This window comes from Lissotriton vulgaris, chromosome 2_1, assembly GCF_964263255.1.
Source record: "Lissotriton vulgaris chromosome 2_1, aLisVul1.2, whole genome shotgun sequence".
NCBI lineage: Eukaryota > Metazoa > Chordata > Amphibia > Caudata > Salamandridae > Lissotriton > Lissotriton vulgaris.
In genome coordinates, this window is record NC_141687.1 from 940,449,542 (window position 1) to 940,467,498 (window position 17,957).

Below are 17,957 nucleotides of genomic sequence, written 5' to 3' on the forward strand. Positions count from 1 at the left end.
GTTGCTGGGGTGCGTGCGCAAATACTTAACTTACATCGCCTCCAAGTTTAGCCTTGACTGCTCGCGCCACGTTACCTAGAGGGCGAGTGGGGGTTGCCTTGGCGTGTGACTCCCTTGCCCTGACTCTTGGAAGTGGTGATCCCTGACTGACCTCGACGCGAGTCTTGGCCGGCCAGGGTCCCGGTTCTAACATTGGCGGCAAGCGGTGAGGATAAGGATTTGTGTTTGCGTTGTACCACAGTGGCAACTGGCCACTACAAAGCTCTGCATTTTAGATGACCACATTTTTGGGGATTATTGTGTTTTTGGTGAAGTTCCATTATTGCTTCTCCTGAAGAGTGTCATTTGATAATTGTGTTCAGTACATTTGTCCCCCGCCCTGCTTCCAGAGTTGGTACCTGTGTCACATGTGGTCAGGTTGAGAAGTCAGGGGTGGTAGAAACTGCCTTACCGATCCGAGGGGAGGGTGTGTGTGGATGAATGGTGTGTTTCCCTGGACGCATGAGTGAGTTCTTTTTGTAAGGAGAGTGGAAGTTTTGGAATTGTGTACTTTTACTTCAGATTGCTAGGTCCCTTGTGTTGCACGTGTCTGTGAGCATCCTGTCAAGATGGAATCTCCTTTTAACCTGTGTAGCCTGTTTAAGTACAGCGTGCATGAGTTGGTACGGTTATGTAAGGAGAGAGACATCCCAGTGAGTGAGTCAGACACCCAGTCCAAGCTTAGGGATAACATGATCCTGTGGCAGAAGAATGACTGGGAGCGTGAGCACAGTGAGAGGGAGAGGGCCCGGACCGCACACCATGAGGGTGGTGGGTCTGAGGAGAGCCCGGAAGAGTCTGATGTGGAGAGTGAGTTTGACAGTGGATGGGCGCCAGCAGAGAGCGAGTACCCCCTAGATAGGGAGTCCCTTGCTGGGTCCAGTGTCAGATGTAGCACCCCATCCCTTTCCCTGTCCCCAGAGGAGTGGATGGATAGGAGAGAAGAGAGGGAACACCAGCTGGCCATGGAGAAGCTCAGGTTAGAGCATGCCTGGAGGATGGCGCAGCTGGGTGTGAATGAGCGGATTGCCGAGGCTGAGAGGGCCTTGGCCAAGGAGAAGATAGCCCTAGAGTGTAGGTTATCCCCTGACCGCAGTCATAATTTTCTGGATCCCCCAGGGAGGGTGGAGTCCAGTGGTGGCAGCTTTTTAAGTGTTGGTGTTGACAGTCCCACTCCCAGTTCCCAGAGTATGGTACCTGTTTCCCCAGAGGAGGAGTTAAGGTTGAAATTCAGCGGGGCAGTAGGAAGCTGCCTCACCAGTCTTGGGTGGAATTTGAGGAGGACTGTTGTGAAGCCCTGTGTGATTGGGTACAGGAGCCCACGAAATGTGATTGGGACATATTGTTCGATATGTTTCTCAGAGAGCAGTTGCTCAGTTGTTGTTCCCCCGGGTTGCGGCAACACCTGTTGGGGTGTGGATTGTCTGAACCATGGGAGCTTGCAGTGGAAGCAGACCGCTGGGAGAGGGCCAGAGGTTCTGTAGAGTCATTGGTGAGCGAGTCCAACAGTAGTGGTACAGGGAGCTTCCAGCCCAGCGTGGTGGAAGAGGCTCAGTGTAGCCCAGCTAGGTCCCAGTATAGTGAGAAGGGTGAAGGGGCTGACTGCCTGGCTCAGTGGAGCAGGAGTCAGGGGGTGGCTGAGAGCACCCAGAGGCCCGAAGCCCTGTCTCAGAACTTGGGTGGTTTCTTGAGGGAACACCAGGTTGGGGACCTAGGCTGCCCTGTTAGTACACTTGAGGAGGATCTCCTAGTGTCTAGGGAACCTGGAGTGTCTGTAACCAGAACTCCAGGGGTTCCAGTGTCCGGCAGTGTCGCTCCAGTTGGGAGGGCACAGAAGTCCGAAGCGAGGAGTGATTGGGGGATGAGTTTCCCAGTGGATGCACCAGTGGACCAGAGACTAGCCAGTGGGGCTAGATCTTCTTGGGTGGACCCGGGTGGCGCCACTTCTGGTCTGGGGGATCTTTGCGCACTGTCAGGTGGACAGGAGGCGGGAGATCTGCGCCAGACAGACCGTCACACGACACATGGGTCATGTGTCAGCCTCAGGGGGATTGCATGTGAGTCCCCAGAAGTCCTGGAGTGCCAGGCAATTATTCCACCAAAGGTTTTAGACCGGAGGTTGGGAGGCCAGGTTCAGATTCTGCCTGACCTGAAGGGTAGGACGACGGTAACCAGTGTCCTGACCGGTTCTTCCAGAGGAACTTCTCCAGTTGGGAGAGGGCAGACCTCTGGAAGGGGGTGCAGAGGGTGGGAAAGCCCACCTCTGACCCCGGTGCAACCTGAGGGGTTAAACCCTAGGTTGGAATGGCGTTCTGGGTGTCCCCCTCGCACGAGGAGGAGGAGGAACCCTAGAAGAAGAGGTAAGGGGAGGAGAGCCTTCCCTGAGACTCCTGGTCCGCCTGAGGTTGTAGACCAAAGGCTGGTGAACCAGTGGCAGTCTAGTCCTGTCTTGCAGACAGGGAGAGTGGAGAATGGACACTATGTGCCAGGGGTTACTACCCCCCGCTCTGCGAATTGGCAAGGACCGTGGCACCTGGGTGGCCCAGGGCCTGGTCCTGGCCGCGGACAGCTGAGGAGTACCAGTGGGGTAGCCCAGTTGGTCCTTACAGTAGCTTCAGAAGGAACCCTAGGGGTTCACCGTGGCATAGAACAGGAGAGTGTCCCGGCAGTGGCGGGCCTGCGTCCGTGTTCTATCGCCCCAAGCAGGGAAGTCCATCACGGTGGTGATTGTTCTCCCCTGCGTTTTGGCTGGAAGGGGGTTGTGTTGGGCTTGGCCCGCAGGGCAGGTTCACCCCTAGACTTTTTGCCTTATTTGTGACCCTGTGTCAGTGATTTTAGGGTCCCTGCGCACTTTCCCCTGAGTCCCAGAGTGAAAGTGCGTGCGTGTAGTATGGCTGGCCTGCCCTCCCATAGGAATGCATGGGGAATGTGTGTGTCCCTGGTAGTTCCTGATGCGTGGGGAGTGCAGGCTCGAGTTTGGTATGCTTAAACTCGTGAGAGTGAATGCTGCGAGATGGTGTCTGCGGCATGTGTGTGTCTAGTTGGGAAGTGCTACTTCTGGACATTGAGATATGTGTGCAGTGAGGGTGCTGGAGCGTGATTGGCTGGAGCTGGCTGGCATGCCAGGCTCCAGGAAGTCTGGATGGGTCTGCCCGGTGGTGAGTGGGAGATTAGCATGAGTGATGTGTGGGAGGAGTGTACCTGTGTCCTGGATGGGCTGGGTTTTCCCCACACAATGCTGGCTCCGCCCCCCTGTGGTGTGTCTAATGACCCTAGCCTCCCCAGTGAATGAAATGGGTGGTTGGGCCATCAAGAGTGCTCCAGAACCAGCTGCGACTGGTTTTCCCCCCACCCTGCACATTGTAACAAAGGATTTACTGTATAAAAAGGGGCTGTGTCCCCACTGAAAATGTTCTACTTTGGAATCCTGCCAGAGGGGGCTTTTGCTGCTGCTGGGGCCAGAAGGACCGCCACTTGGGGAGTCTCCCTGCCTGGAGACCCAGTGTGCTGGCTCTGGCTCTGGCCCAGCCTTGCCCCCCCTGCCTGCCTCCAGCCCGGCTGGAGCCCTGTCCTGTCCTCCAGTGCTGGGGAGCACTGAGGACTTCTTGCCTGAGAGCGCTGCTCTCTGCCCTTCAGCGCTGGGAGCGCTGGAATTCCTTGTCTAGCGCTTGAGAGCGCTGCATTTGGCCCGGTGGCGCTGGGGAGCGCCTTTTCTTAGAGGCTAGCGCCGCTAGCGCTGCTAGCGCTTTGAGAGCCAGCCGGTGCCCACCCGGCATCAGCCCGAAATCGCGGTGCCTAGCGAGTGCCTACCTCGCTTTATATTTGTTTTGGCGGCGCGGGTGCCACCCCGCTCCTTGCCACTTTATTTTACCCGGTTTTATTGATCTACGAGGGAGCCCACTCCTCGGATCATCTGGGAAGCCGCCTGCCTGCCTAGAAGCGAGCCGCCGCGCTGCCCGCGGCGACCCGGAAGTGGAGAGACGGCCGTCCAATCACCGCGCGGCCCGGGAGAGTCAACCCGGAAGTCCCGCCCCCACTGCAGAGCCGAGAAGCAGCCTGCCGAGGCTCCCCGAGTGGAGAGGAGAGCCCCGGGACCAGCGGGAGAGACCCGCCGTCGCTGGAGAGCCCAGCGCGAACCCGGTGAGTGCAGGTGCCTGCAGAGGAGGGGGGGAGCGTCGGGACACATTGCCGGTGTCCGCCCCGCCCCCTCTCTGTAGCGCGACCTCGCGCCTGTAGTGATTAAGAGCCAGAGAGGCTCTTAGGGGGCATTGTTGAGCGACCCGAGTCCCCAAGAGGGGGACTCCAACCCGAGCCTAAGAGAGGCTCCAACGACCGGCGCATTTCTTGTTTGACGAGCCCAGAGAGGCTCTGAGGGGCATTTCGTCCGTGAGCCTGCGAGGCTCTTGAGGGGCATTTGTCTGTGATCCGGGTCCCCAGAGCGAGGGACCCCCCAGCCCAGCGAGGCTGCACCCTTTTGTTGCTGGAGCCCTGAGAGGCTCAGCAGCCCCCCCCCCTTACTGGTGTAAGAGAGCCTGAGAGAGGCTCACCAGTGCCACAGTGGTGGTTCTATGAGCCCAGAGAGGCTCCAACTTTGCGCTAACTTTCCCTGCTCCAGTTGCCCAGCACTTTGTGGGCAACTGCCACGTTTAGGCCCTGACATTGGGACACCGGGACAGTCACAGGTGGTGACTTGTGAGTTTGGCGCACTTGTTATTGATTCTGCACCTCTGAATGTATTGTTTATGCGTCATGTGCCTTTACACCTCTGAATGTTACGGCATCATGTGTTTTGCTTTTACACCCCTACAGGTAGTGTGACGTGTAGGTGGTAGTTTTTCTCCCTAGTACAGGTGGTGCTAGAGAGGCCCTGTTACCAGTGATTACTGGTTGTATGCTCTACTTTTATATTGCTTTATTACTGAAGGTATTGCTAAAGTGCTATTAGTGAAAGTATTGCTTTATTACTGAAGGTATTGCTAAAGTGCTATTACTGAAAGTATTGCTTTATTACTGAAGGTATTGCTTTATTACTGAAAGTATTGCTGCTAAAAGTGTTGATACCCTTGACAGTGGTTCAAGTGGCCCTGTCCTGTACAAATATCCCTTGTAAATTCCGCCCGTGCCTGTTGGCACAGTGTAACAAGATGTGTGTTTTATCTGATGTATATTTATTATAATACAAAGGCTATTTTCATATAACCTTGTGTGGAGTTTTCCTTTGTGGTGGGCCTTTGGTTGTTGTTGCTGGGGTGCGTGCACAAATACTTAACTTACATCGCCTCCAAGTTTAGCCTTGACTGCTCGCGCCACGTTACCTAGAGGGCGAGTGGGGGTTGCCTTGGCGTGTGACTCCCTTGCCCTGACTCTTGGAAGTGGTGATCCCTGACTGACCTCGACGCGAGTCTTGGCCGGCCAGGGTCCCGGTTCTAACAGTCTGGTGGAAGCGTGCACTGACGGCTGGTGGTGTATGTGCCCAGTGAAAGTGTGCACTGATTGCTGGTGGTGTGTGTGCTTGGTGAAAGCGTGCACTGACGGCTGGTGGTGTGTGTGCCTGGTGGAAGCGTGCAATGATGGCTGGTGGTGTGTGTGCCTGGTGAACATGCGCACTGACGGCTGGTGGTGTGTGTGCCTGTTGAAAGCATGCACCGATAGCTGGTGGTGTGTGTGCCTGTTGAAAGCGTGCACTGATTGCTGGTGGTGTGTGTGCCTGGTTGAAACATGCACTGACGACTGGTGGTGTGTGTGCCTGGTGGAAGCGTGCACTGACGGCTGGTGGTGTGTGTGCCTGGTGGAAGCGTGCACTGATGGCTGGTGGTGTGTGCCTGGTGGAAGCATGCAGTGGCAACTGATGGTGTGTATGCCTGGTGGAAGCGTGCACTGACAGCTGGTGGTGTGTATGCCCGGTGAAATCGTGCACTGACGGCTGGTGGTGTGGGTGCCTGGTTCAAGCGTATACCGACGGCTGGTGTTGTGTGTGCCTGGCGAAAGCATGCCCCGGAGGCTGGTGGTGTGTGTGCCTGGTGGAAGCGTGCACCGATGACTGGTGGTGTCTGTCCCTGGTGGAAGCATACACCGACGGCTGGTGGAGTGTGTGCCCATTGGAAGCATGCACTGACGGCTGGTGGTGTGTGTGCCTGGTGGAAGCGTGCACTGATGGCTGGTGGTGTGTGCCTAGTGGAAGCGTGCACTGGCAGCTGGTGGTGTGTATGCCTAGTGAAAGCGTGCAATGACGGCTGGTGGTGTGTATGCCTGGTGAAAGTGTGCACTGACGGCTGGCGGTCTGTTTGCCTGGTGGAAGCAAGTGACGGCTGGTAGTGTGTGTCCCTGGTGAAAGTGTGCACTGACGGCTGGTGGTGTGTGTGCTTGGTGGAAGCGTGTACTGACGGCTGGCAATGTGTGTGCCCGGTGAAAGCGTTCACTGATGGCTGGTGGTGTGTGTGCCTGGTGGAAGCATGCACCGACGGCGGGTGGTGGCTGTCCCTCGTGGAAGCGTGCACCGATGGCTGATGGTGTGTGTGCCCGGTGAAAGCATGCACTGATGACTGGTGGTGTGTGTGCCTTGTGAAAGCGTTCACTGATGGCTGGTGGTGTGTGTGCCTAGTGGAAGCGTGCACAGATTGTTGGTGGGGTGTGTGCCTGGTGAAAGCGTGCAACGACGGCTGGTGGTGTGTGTGCCTGGTGAAAATATGCACCGACGGCTGGTGGTGTGTATGCCTGGTGGAAGCGTGCACCAACGGTGGGTGGTGTTTGTCCCTGGTGGAAGCGTGCACCGACGGCTGGTGGTGTGTGTGCCCAGTGAAAGCGTGCACCAACGGCTGGTGGTGTGTATGCATGGTTGAAGTGTGTACTGATGGCTGGTGGTGTGTGTGCCTGGTGGAAGCGTGCACTGACAGCTGGTGGTGTGTGTGTGCCTGGTGAAAGCGTGCACTGACTGCTGGTGGTGTGTGCGTTTTAGAAGCATGCACCAACGGCTGGTAGTGTGCAACAGCTAGTAGTGTGTGTGCCTGGTGAAAGTGTGCACTGACGGCTGGTGGTGTGTGTGCCCAGTGAAAGAGTGCACTGATGGCTGGTGGTGTGTGTGCCCGGTGAAAGCGTGCACTGACGGCTGGTGGTGTGTGTGTGCCTTGTGAAAGCTTGCACTAACGCTGGTGGTGTTCGTGCCTGGTGAAAGCATGCACTGACGGCTGGTGGGGTGTGTGCCTGGTGGAAGCGTGCACTGACGGCTGGTGGTGTATGTGCCTGGTAGAAGCATGCACTGACGGCTGGTGGTGTGTGTGCCTGGTGAAAGCGTGCACTGAGTGCTGGTGGTGTGTGTGCCCGGTGAAAGCGTGCACTGGTGGCTGGTGGTGTGTGTGCCCAGTGGAAGCATGCACTGACCGCTGGTGGTGTGTGTGCCTGGTGAAAGCGTGCACTGACGGCTGGTGGTGTGTGTGCCTGGTGGAAGCGTGCACTGATGACTGGTGATGTGTGTGCCTGGTGGAAGTGTGCACTGACAGCTGGTGGTGTGTGTGCCTGGTGGAAGTGTGCACTGACGGCTGGTGGTGTGTGCCTGGTGGAAGCATGCACTGGCAGCTGGAGGTGTGTATGCCAGGTGGAAGAGTGCACTGACGGCTGGTGGTGTGTATGCCTGCTGAAAGCGTGCACTGACGGCTGGTGGTGTGTGTGCCTGGTGGAAACATGTGACGGCTGGTAGTTTGTGTGCCTGGTGAAAGGGTGCACTGACGGCTGGTGCTGTGTGTGCCTGGTGGAAGCTTGCACTGATGGCTGGTGGTGTGTGTGCTTGGTGGAAACGTGCACTGATGGCTGGTGGTGTGTGTGCCCAGTGAAAGCATGCACTTATGGCTGGTGGTGTGTGTGCCTGGTGGAAGTGTGCACTGACGGCTGGTGGTGTGTGCCTGGTGGAAGCGTGCACTGGCAGCTGGAGATGTGTATGCCTGGTGGAAGGGTGCACTGACGGCTGGTGGTGTGTATGTCAGCTGAAAGTGTGCACTGACTAAGCATGGGCAGTAAATCCATTACGCTCGCGGATTTTGCGGATTTTCGGTAAATTCGCAATCCACCAACGCTTGGGAATTTACCAAAAATCCGCAAATTCGCACGCAGCGGATTTTTTTTTCTTGGTGATACAATTTTGCGGCGTGCGGTGTAAGTTCGCAATTGCGAACATGTAGGTGCGGCGGGCAGCAACAATCTTGCACTCGCGAAATTACAAAATTTGCAATTCTGCACAAGAGATCCACTAGCAAGCATCATAGACCTTTCTGAAAATGATGGTTTTTATCAGAATAACTCCTCAGGTTGACATTTGCCTGCCCTTTTTTGGATTTGAGGCCGTTTGACTTTCTTTGGATCACTTTTGGATTAGAAATAAACTTTCACAAGTAAGTTTGTTTGGGGCATTACATTTGCTGTTCTGCAGAAAAACTCGTTTTGCTGCACTGAAAGCACTCAGCAGCAGGTGCAAAAGTTCAAATTCATCATTAGTAACCATTCCCTGTAGTGCTTCCTGACTGGAGCCCCTCCAGAGTACAGTTGCTAGTTGCAACAATTGTATGACCCTGCTCTGACCCTCACAGCCGGATCATAGAATAGCTACAAGTAGGCCACAAAGGTCCTGGAAAAAAAATTGCACTGCAACAGAAAGCAAATTACAGATAAGGAAGCAGGTGCAGACTGGAATTTTAAAACAGTGACACATTAATAAATCAACCCCAAATTAATTCATGTCAGTTGAAGCAGGGCAGGTGTGCTTGCTTTTTCCCCCCATAATCTACAGTGATGATGATGAACCAGAGGGTGGCATTGATGTACCAGAGGGTGGCATGGGTGAAACAGAGGGTGGCAGTTTTGAAACAGAGCGTGCTGTGAACCTGTGATGATGAACAAGACGTAGAAACAACATAGTCGCGACCGTTGCGTGCCGACAAGTAAGTTCGCAATCGCGAACTGGTACAAAATCCTCGCGAACTGGCAGAAACCCTTGCGAACACAAAAAAAAATCCGTAAATTTCAAGAATTCGCGGATTTTGCGGATTGCGAGTTCACAAATTCGCAAAATTCGCGAACACCAGATTCGCAAAATTCACCCATGCTTAGCACTGACGGCTGGTGGTGTGTGTGCCTGGTGGAAACATGTGACGGCTGGTAGTTTGTGTGCCTGGTGAAAGGGTGCACTGACGGCTGGTGCTGTGTGTGCCTGGTGGAAGCGTGCACCGACGGCGGGTGGTGTTTGTCCCTGGTGGAAGCGTGCACCGACGGCTGGTGGTGTGTGTGCCCAGTGAAAGCGTGCACCAACGGCTGGTGGTGTGTATGCCTAGTGGAAGTGTGTACTGATGGCTGGTGGTGTGTGTGCCTGGTGGAAGCGTGCACTGACAGCTGGTGGTGCGTAAGCCCAGTGAAAGCACGCACTGACGGCTGGTGGTGTGTCTGTGTCTGGTGAAAGTGTGCACTGACTGCTGGTGGTGTGTTCATGGTGGAAGCATGCACCAACAGCTGGTAGTGTGTAACAGCTGGTAGTGTGTGTGACTGGTGAAAGTGTGCACTGACGGCTGGTGGTGTGTGTGCCCGGTGAAAGCGTGCATCGATGGCTGGTGGCATGTGTGTGCCTTGTGAAAGCTTGCACTAACGCTGGTGGTGTGTGCCTGGTGAAGCATGCACCGACAGCTGGTGGTGTTCGTGCCTGGTGAAAGCATGCACTGACGGCTGGTGGGGTGTGTGCCTGGTGGAAGCGTGCACTGACGGCTGGTGGTGTATGTGCCTGGTAGAAGCATGCACTGACGGCTGGTGGTGTGTGTGCGTGGTGAAAGCGTGCACTGAGTGCTGGTGTTGTGTGTGCCCGGTGAAAGCGTGCACTGGTGGTTGGTGGTGTTTGTGACCAGTGAAAGTGTGCACTGACGGCTGGTGGTGTGTGTGCCTGGTGAAAGCGTGCACTGAGGGCTGGTGGTGTGTGTGCCTGGTGGAAGCATGCATTGATGGCTGGTGGTGTGTGTGCCTGTTCAATGTGTGCACTGATGGCTGGTGGTGTGTGTGCCCAGTGGAAGCATGCACTGACGGCTGGTGGTGTGTGTGCCTGGTGAAAGTGTGCACTGACGGCTGGTGATGTGTGTGCCTGGTGGAAGCGTGCACTGATGACTGGTGATGTGTGTGCCTGGTGGAAGTGTGCACTGGCAGCTGGTGGTGTGTGTGCCTGGTGGAAGTGTGCACCGACGGCTGGTGGTGTGTGCCTGGTGGAAGCGTGCACTGGCAGCTGGAGGTGTGTATGCCTGGTGTAAGGGTGCACTGATGGCTGGTGGTGTGTATGCTTGCTGAAAGCGTGCACTGACGACTGGTGGTGTGTGTGCCTGGTGGAAACATGTGACGGCTGGTAGTTTGTGTGCCTGGTGAAAGGGTGCACTGACGGCTGGTGCTGTGTGTGCCTGGTGGAAGCTTGAACTGATGGCTGGTGGTGTGTGTGCTTGGTGGAAACGTGCACTGACGGCTGGTGGTGTGTGTGCCCGGTGAAAGCATGCACTTACGGCTGGTGGTGTGTGTGCCTGGTGAAAGGGTGCACTGACGGCTGGTGGTGTGTGTGCCCGGTGAAAGTGTGCACTGACGGCTGGTGATGTTTGGGCCCGGTGAACGGGTGCACTGACAGCTGTTTGTGTGTGTGCCTGGTAAAAGCATGCACTGACGGCTAGTGGTGTGTGTGCCTGGTGAAAGCGTGCACTGAGTGCTGGTGGTGTGTGTGCCTGGTGGAAGCGTGCACTGACGGCTGGGGATGTGTGTGCCTGGTGGAAGCGTGTACTGAAGGCTGGTGGTGTTTGGCTGGTGGAAGCGTGCACTGACGGCTGGTGGTGTGTGTGCCCGGTGAAAGTGTGCACTGACGGCTGGTGATGTGTGTGCCCGGTGAAAGGGTGCACTGACAGCTGGTTGTGTGTGTGCCCAGTAAAAGCATGCACTGACGGCTAGTGGTGTGTGTGCCTGGTGGAAGCGTGCACTGATGGCTGGGTGTGTGTGTGCCTGGTGGAAGTGTGCACTGTTGGCTGATGGCTGGGTGTGTGTGTGCCTGGTGGAAGTGTGCACTGTTGGCTGGGGATGTGTGTGCCTGGTGGAAGCGTGTACTGACGGCTGGTGGTGTGTGGCTGGTGGAAGGGTGCACTGACGGCTGGTGGTGTGTGTGCCTGGTGGAAGTGTGCAATGATGGCTGGTGGTGTGTGTGCCTGGTGGAAGCATGCACTGACGGCTGGTGGTGTGGGTGCCTGGTGGAAGTGTGCACTGACAGCTGATGGTTTGTGTGCCCGGTGAAAGAATGCTCTGTCGACTGGTGGTGTGTGTGCCTGGTGGAAGCATGCACTGACAGCTGGTGGTGTGTGTGCCTGGTGGAAGTTTGTACTGATTGCTGGTGGTGTGTGTGCCTGGTGGAAGCGTGCACTGACGGCTGGTGGTGTGTGTGCCTGGTGAAAGCATACACTGATGGCTGGTGGTGCGTGTGCCCGGTGAAAGTGTGCACCGACGGCTGGTGGTGTGTGCGTGCCTGGTGAAAGCGTGCCCTGACGGCTGTTGGTGTGTGCCTGGTGGAAGCGTGCACAGACGGCTGGTAGTGTGTGTGCCTGTTGAATGCGTGCACTGACGACTGATGGTGTGTTTGCCTGTTGGAAGCAGGAGCATTCACAGTGATAGAAGACACAAATGAAACTGACGAAGAGGGAGGGGGAGAAGGGAGGGGGAGTGCGAGTAGAGAGCATGATTCACAGCTAGAAGACACAAATGAAGCTGACCAAGAGGGAGGGCGAAAAGGGAGGGGTGTAGTGCAAGCAGAGGAGCCTGATTACACAGCAATAAAAACACAGATGGCAGCTGTGCACGTGCACGAGCTCGTGAACGTATGCTGTAGGCCAGCAAAAGCCTCTGGTGGCACTTTTAAAAGCCACTTACTAAACGTCTTGATGCGCTGTCTCAGGCGAGACCTAAAAAAATCCATTTGATTAATGAATGTGTATTCAAAGCTAGACATTTAGGATTTCAATGATTTAATCCCAATTTTCTTTTCAATTCAAAGTTTATTTTTTTACTTCTATGACAAAATATAACAAAATAACACCCAAACTAGACACACTTAGTTTAGGTGGGGTATTTCCACCTTAATATCGACTCAGAATTAAGCATGGGCGAATGTTGCGAATCTCGCGTTCGCGAATTTTGCGGATTTGCGAACTCGCAATCCGCAAAATCCGCGAATTCTCGCGAATTTGCGGAATTTTTTTTTTGTGTTTGCGCGGGTTTCTGCCAGTTCGCGAGGGTTTTGTACAATGTCACAAATTGCGAACTTACCTGTCGGGTCGCAAGTTTCGCGAACTTGTTGTTTCTACGTGTCCAGCCTGTTTAGGAAACTCTTCTTCATCACTGCCTCTCTCTGTCACCACTGCCACTCTCTGACTACTCATGCCACCCTCTGGCCCACCAATGCCACCCTCTGTTTCATCACAGCACCCTCTGGTTGTCCAGTCAGTGTACATTATTATGGCAACGCAAGCACACCTTCCCTGCCTCAAGTGACCTGAATTAATTTGGGGCTGATTAATGTGTCACAGAATAATTTTTTTAGCTGGCACCTGCTTCCTTAGTGCTTCCTGATTAGTGATCTTTTGCACTTGCTAAGTGCTTTCATTGTTGCAAAATTAGTTACAACACCTGCCCTGCCCCAACTGACAATAATGAATTAGGGGCTGATTAATGGATTTGAACTTCCAGCCTGGCTCCTGCTTGTCTCCCTTAGCTGTAATTCAGGACCTTTGTGGCATATGTGTAACTATTCTGAGGTTCAGAGCAGGGTCACATAATAGTTGCAACTGGCAACTGAACTCTGGAGGGGCCCCTCAGGAAGCACTACAGGAAATGGCTACTAATGATGAGCCTGAACTTTTGAACCTGGTAAGTAGTTTCAGTTTTGCTAAGATCGTATTTCTGCAATTTTGCACTTATTCGCGGGGCGCGAACTCACGCGAACAGTGCGAACAGTGCGAGCAAAATCCGCTGCTCGCGGATTTGCGGATTTTGCGGGAGATTCGCAAATCTCGCGGATTGCGAATTTACCGAAAATCCGCAAAATCCGCGAGCGAAACGGATTTTCCGCCCATGCTTACTCAGAATCCAAAATATACGTTTTTCCCTCCGAACCAAAAGACTGTGTGAGATCAAACAATACAATCGACAGCTGACACATTGAAGTGTGGAAATGACTGCAACATCGACTCAGAATACCAGACTGTCACGACAAAATAGCGAGTACCAAATTATCGACATGTGAGGTTTTTTAGGTAAGTGTAGGTTTACCTAACACAATGTATATATCTTCAAGGTAAATAGATGTTCGGTTAAGAAAAGTAAACCTATACTCACCTGTATGCACTTACCGTCTCAGGGCCTCATTTATAGGATTTTTTGCCATAGGGCAGAGCAGCAGGCCTTGCTGCTGCGCTGCCCTATGGCAAAAGAAAAGGGAAAAAATGTGCTTAATCTATTAGATATGGCACATTCCTGTCCTTTTTCCCTGTGCGGTGCACAATGGACTGCCGTGCGCACACGCAGACACATTTGCACCATGGTGCAATGGTGCCTATATTGAGGGGATGATTATTTTTGCGCAGTAAGGAAACCTTCCTGCACAAAAACAATCACAAGAGACTTTTTCCTCTTTCTTTGTATGCTGCAAAATTCTGCACACATAGAAAGAGGAAAAAGAGGAGAAATAAAGATATATCTCCTCGTTGTGCCTCCCTTATGTTATACGTTTTTGGCGCTGCCTCAGACTTACAATTTCTCGTAAATCTGGGGCAGTGTCAAAAAGCCATGGATGCTGCTGGGAACGCCCTCAGCAACATGCATGGAACGCCCCGTTCAGGCAGTTTTCTGTGTGAAACAGGCACATATTTATAAGGCCATGAAAAGCCACGTGGCATGGCTTTACACAGCCTTATAAATATGCCAGTGACACATTGCGCCACCTCAGCATAAAATAAAAGTGACGTTCTGGTGGCACAATAGTGCAGGTAGGGCCTCATAAAGGAGGCACTCAGTATTTTGGTCACCGTATTTTGGTGGCACAAGGTTCCTATATTGGAAAAATTGGCGCACAATCTTAAGTGGAAACGACCCACCCCTATGCACTGGTGTTGTTCTCTGCCTTACAAGGCACTGGTGGATCATAGGTCTCGGTAGACACTTCTCATTGGCCCTCTGTATATTGAGGATCCTTTTATACACATCATCCCTGAATTCCTGCTCTTCTACAATTGTTTCTGATTCACCCACCTGTAATCTATCTCCTTGTGTTCTATTTTAGGAAAGTGGATTATTAGTAGGTGGGGTATTGACTTTCAGCTATTATTAATATTACAATCACTAATACGTCCAGTTAAGTCTCAGTAAATCAATCCTTACTCAATCCTTGGTAGCTTAGCAAATGAGCAGTCAGGCCTAAGGTAGGAGCCAGATATGTTTAACGCATTTATTATTACAAAAATAGTAAAGAAGTAAAAGACACATCACAATAAAAATCTAACACCAATTTACAAAAATAGAAAATATATTTATCTTCAAAACAACACAAAAACAACAAAAATCCAATGTAGGGAATCTGAGATATGACTTTTTAAAGGTTAAATTAAAAATGATGCATTTTAGCACCAAAAAGCTTAAAGCACCACTTGCGGCTATCTGGTCGCACTGGTCTGAGACAAAGTCAACATTTTAAGCCGATCACAATGGATCGCTGGTTAGATAGGCAAAGGGCTATGTTCCAGTCAAAAGTTTACCTTTGTACTTTGTCTTTTTCTTAGAACCTTTCTCTCAATGTTGAGTCCTTGGACTTCTCGGATCTGAAGTTTAAGTCGAAGATGTTGGCCTGCTGCAACCCAGCAGCTCCGTGTTATACCTGTTACTGATCAGGGAGCCTACTCATTTTCCTTTGAGTCAGGTGCAGTCCTTTCTTTGTGGAGCCACTATACTGACCATTTATTCTTGTATTACCTGGTCGACGTGCACAACAGACACAACACATCTAATTTATTGGCAAAATTGAACAAAGGCTTTTCTAGTTCTTTACTAAATTGTGTAGCCTTCCTGTTACCATATCATTTTACCATAAATTACAAACAAAATATGCAACCTTAGGTGCAAGCAGCTGTACATAAGCACACCTTCCAGTTTGTTCCCACAAAGTGCAATTGTGCAATGAGTTCAGGCTTTCCTTGGTTGGATAAAAGGCACAGAGAATCATCAATGCTGCTCTCATATGCAATATCTATTTACAAAGAAGCAAGAAAGAAAATACAAAGCACCTGTAAATGGCTTCTCAAGTGACATATTGATTGTCAGAAACTGGCGGTGGTGGTAGCAAGGAAGCAGGGATAAGGCAGGCAAGTGATATTAAACAATTCTGGGTCAGAGGTGCTGAGGTCCCAAACAATTTTCAGAGAATGAAGTGACCTTAAAGAGCAAAGGTTTTTTGCCTGCGCCATTGGTCAGACAATTCAGGATGGAGGGCATGTCGCTGACTGTGACCTGCATTCAGAGAAAGGCGGGGGCTGTCATCGGACCCCCGCAGGTATGGTCGGGCAACGGCCCTCCCTCCCCATGTCATGGTGGGGCGCGCCCCGCCGCGTCATCATGACGTGGTGAGCGCGCATGATCATCGATTGGTGCTGAGCTCCCAGTTGACCCGGAAGCGATAGGATTACTTCCGGGTCAAAGGGGGAGCTGGGGTCAGGCCAGTTAGAACTGGTCTGAATAGTAGGGGTTTGAAAGGCCGGGTAGCGCGGGAGGTGTTCTCTTGTTCCCGCGCTCCTCAGGCCTGCCCTTGCTCTCAGACTTCTAGGAGGCTGTTATCTTTTTCTTGTTTTGTTTTTCAGGTGGTGTGGCGCTGAGGCAGGAATCAAGGAGGAGTGTTGTTTTTCTCCATTTTCCTGCAGGTTGTACATGCGGTCGGGCGAGGGTGCCGAGGATTGAGCCTCCGAGGGAATTCGTGTCTCACGTCTGACGTCTTCGGGGGTGGAGTTTACATCGTTCCAGTAGGCGGCAAGAGTTTGTGTCTCGCCGGGAGAAGAGCAGCGCCTCTGGGTCCGCTGGTAACGCGTGAGGAGTGTGAGGTACGGTAGGGATGATTCCACTGCAGCACCGCTGGGCGGCTCCACGCGGTGGTCTGGACTGGCGACAGCGAGTAAGGTGCCGGTTTTTACTGTTATAAGGGCGGGTGCATTTGCATCGCTTCTCGGCCTTTTGGCTAAGATCAAGTGTAGTATCTGCTCTTATCAGTTTAATATCTGAAGTAAGCAGAGTGAGCGATAGCGCAAGCAAGAGGTGTAGCACGGCAGCCAGAGAGGTTTCCTCCATAGCACGAGGCTCACGGTTCGATCCCCGTGCTAGCGGCATGATCAGCATTACAAGGGTGCAATCCATAGCAGTACCCAGCCAGTTTTAAAAAACGTTGTTTTGTGAATTTTTGTCGTGCAATTGACGCGCATCCCCTGTGATTTGATTCATAAGGCACTGGCCTCCTAAGCTGGGGATTGTGTGTTCAAGTCCTAACTTGGGTGAGAACACCGGGTAACAATAAACATCTGTTATTCAGTGCATTAAGCACTGGTGAAAGGCCCAAATCTGTACACGAAGGTGATGGGTGATTGAAAAGTTGGATATTTTTACCTATTCAATTTTCTTTACAGAAAGACGGCCAGGGGTGCTCATTCACGTCGGGTCGGGGTAAAGGCAAGACAAGGAACATCACTGTAAGGGGACACAGGCAGGCCTGCATTTCATTGCTTTTGGTGGGCAGCCGGGCTAGAGTTTACTCTCCCAACACCCAGGCTAGCTGGTGTGTCATGGTCCCAGTTGCGTGGTGCTGACAGCCCGTTATGTACCCCCAACGTGCGCAGGTAAGGGCCTATATAGGTCCTTAAGGTAGCAAAAAATAACATTGTGTTTGTGGTGTTATTACAGGTCAGGGTGTAAGGTGCCTGGCAGTTGTTAGCTCAAGACAGCCTGCCTTCCATCTAGCCAGCAGTTGTATCTTGGACACGAAAGCCCTGCTGATCTGATCGCGGCTGACCTCGAGGAAGAACAGACTCTGATCCACTGAGCCCTGCTGATGTCGTCGCGGCTCACCCTAGAATCTACGGAGCTGAACCATCGGAGCCCTGCTGACGCTGTCGCGGCCCCCCTCTCGAGAACAAGACCTGAACCCTCGGAGCCCTGCTGACGCTGTTGCGGCCCACTCTTGAGAAACGAGACCTGAACCATCGGAGCCCTGCTGACGCTGTCGCGGCTCCAACTGCTACGAGTACGACAGAGTACTCCTGCCTAAGCCCTGCTGACCTCGTCGCGGCTTGACGAACTCTCTGGTCCGGCTGGACCATCAACGCTACCCTGACGATCATCTTGAACCAGAAGTGAGTAGGACAGCAAGTCCCATCGCCAGCCCCCGTACCTCCCAGTTCGAGGATTGAGAACTGTGCGCAGGGTGCGTGGCGTGCCAGCTGGCATCCTAAGACTGTCCCGCTTCCCCAATCCCTCGTTACGAGACTTTCGCAATCCCTCGATCGCTGTACATTGCGCCCTACTTTTAACCTTGATAAAGTCTTTCTTGATAAAGAATCACGGTGTGGTGTCCGTTCATAAGTGTGGTGTGTCGACAGTGTGTACGATCGGTCCTCCCCGGCGGGGACCCCCCCTCGATAAGACTCGGCAGTAATTGTGGGAGAGGAGGTTCCAGGCGGTTAGGAGAGTCCTCTTGACCTCTGGGGTCACCGCCTTCCAACAATATGCTAGAAGGAATGATGCGTAGTATGGCGACAATGAATAGGAGACGAGGGAAGGTGGAACAAATAGGGAGGAGCGTTGCGGAGCTCAGGCAGAGGTTAGATGAGCAGACTGGGCCAGCAGGC

At 53.0% G+C, this 17,957-nt stretch overlaps 1 pseudogene; it reads left to right on the forward strand.

Moving 5' to 3' along the window:
• The first annotated feature begins 16,277 nt into the window (after nt 1-16,277).
• Nucleotides 16,278-16,367, forward strand: LOC147731433 (U2 spliceosomal RNA; annotated as a pseudogene).
• Nucleotides 16,368-17,957: the final 1,590 nt, after the last annotated feature.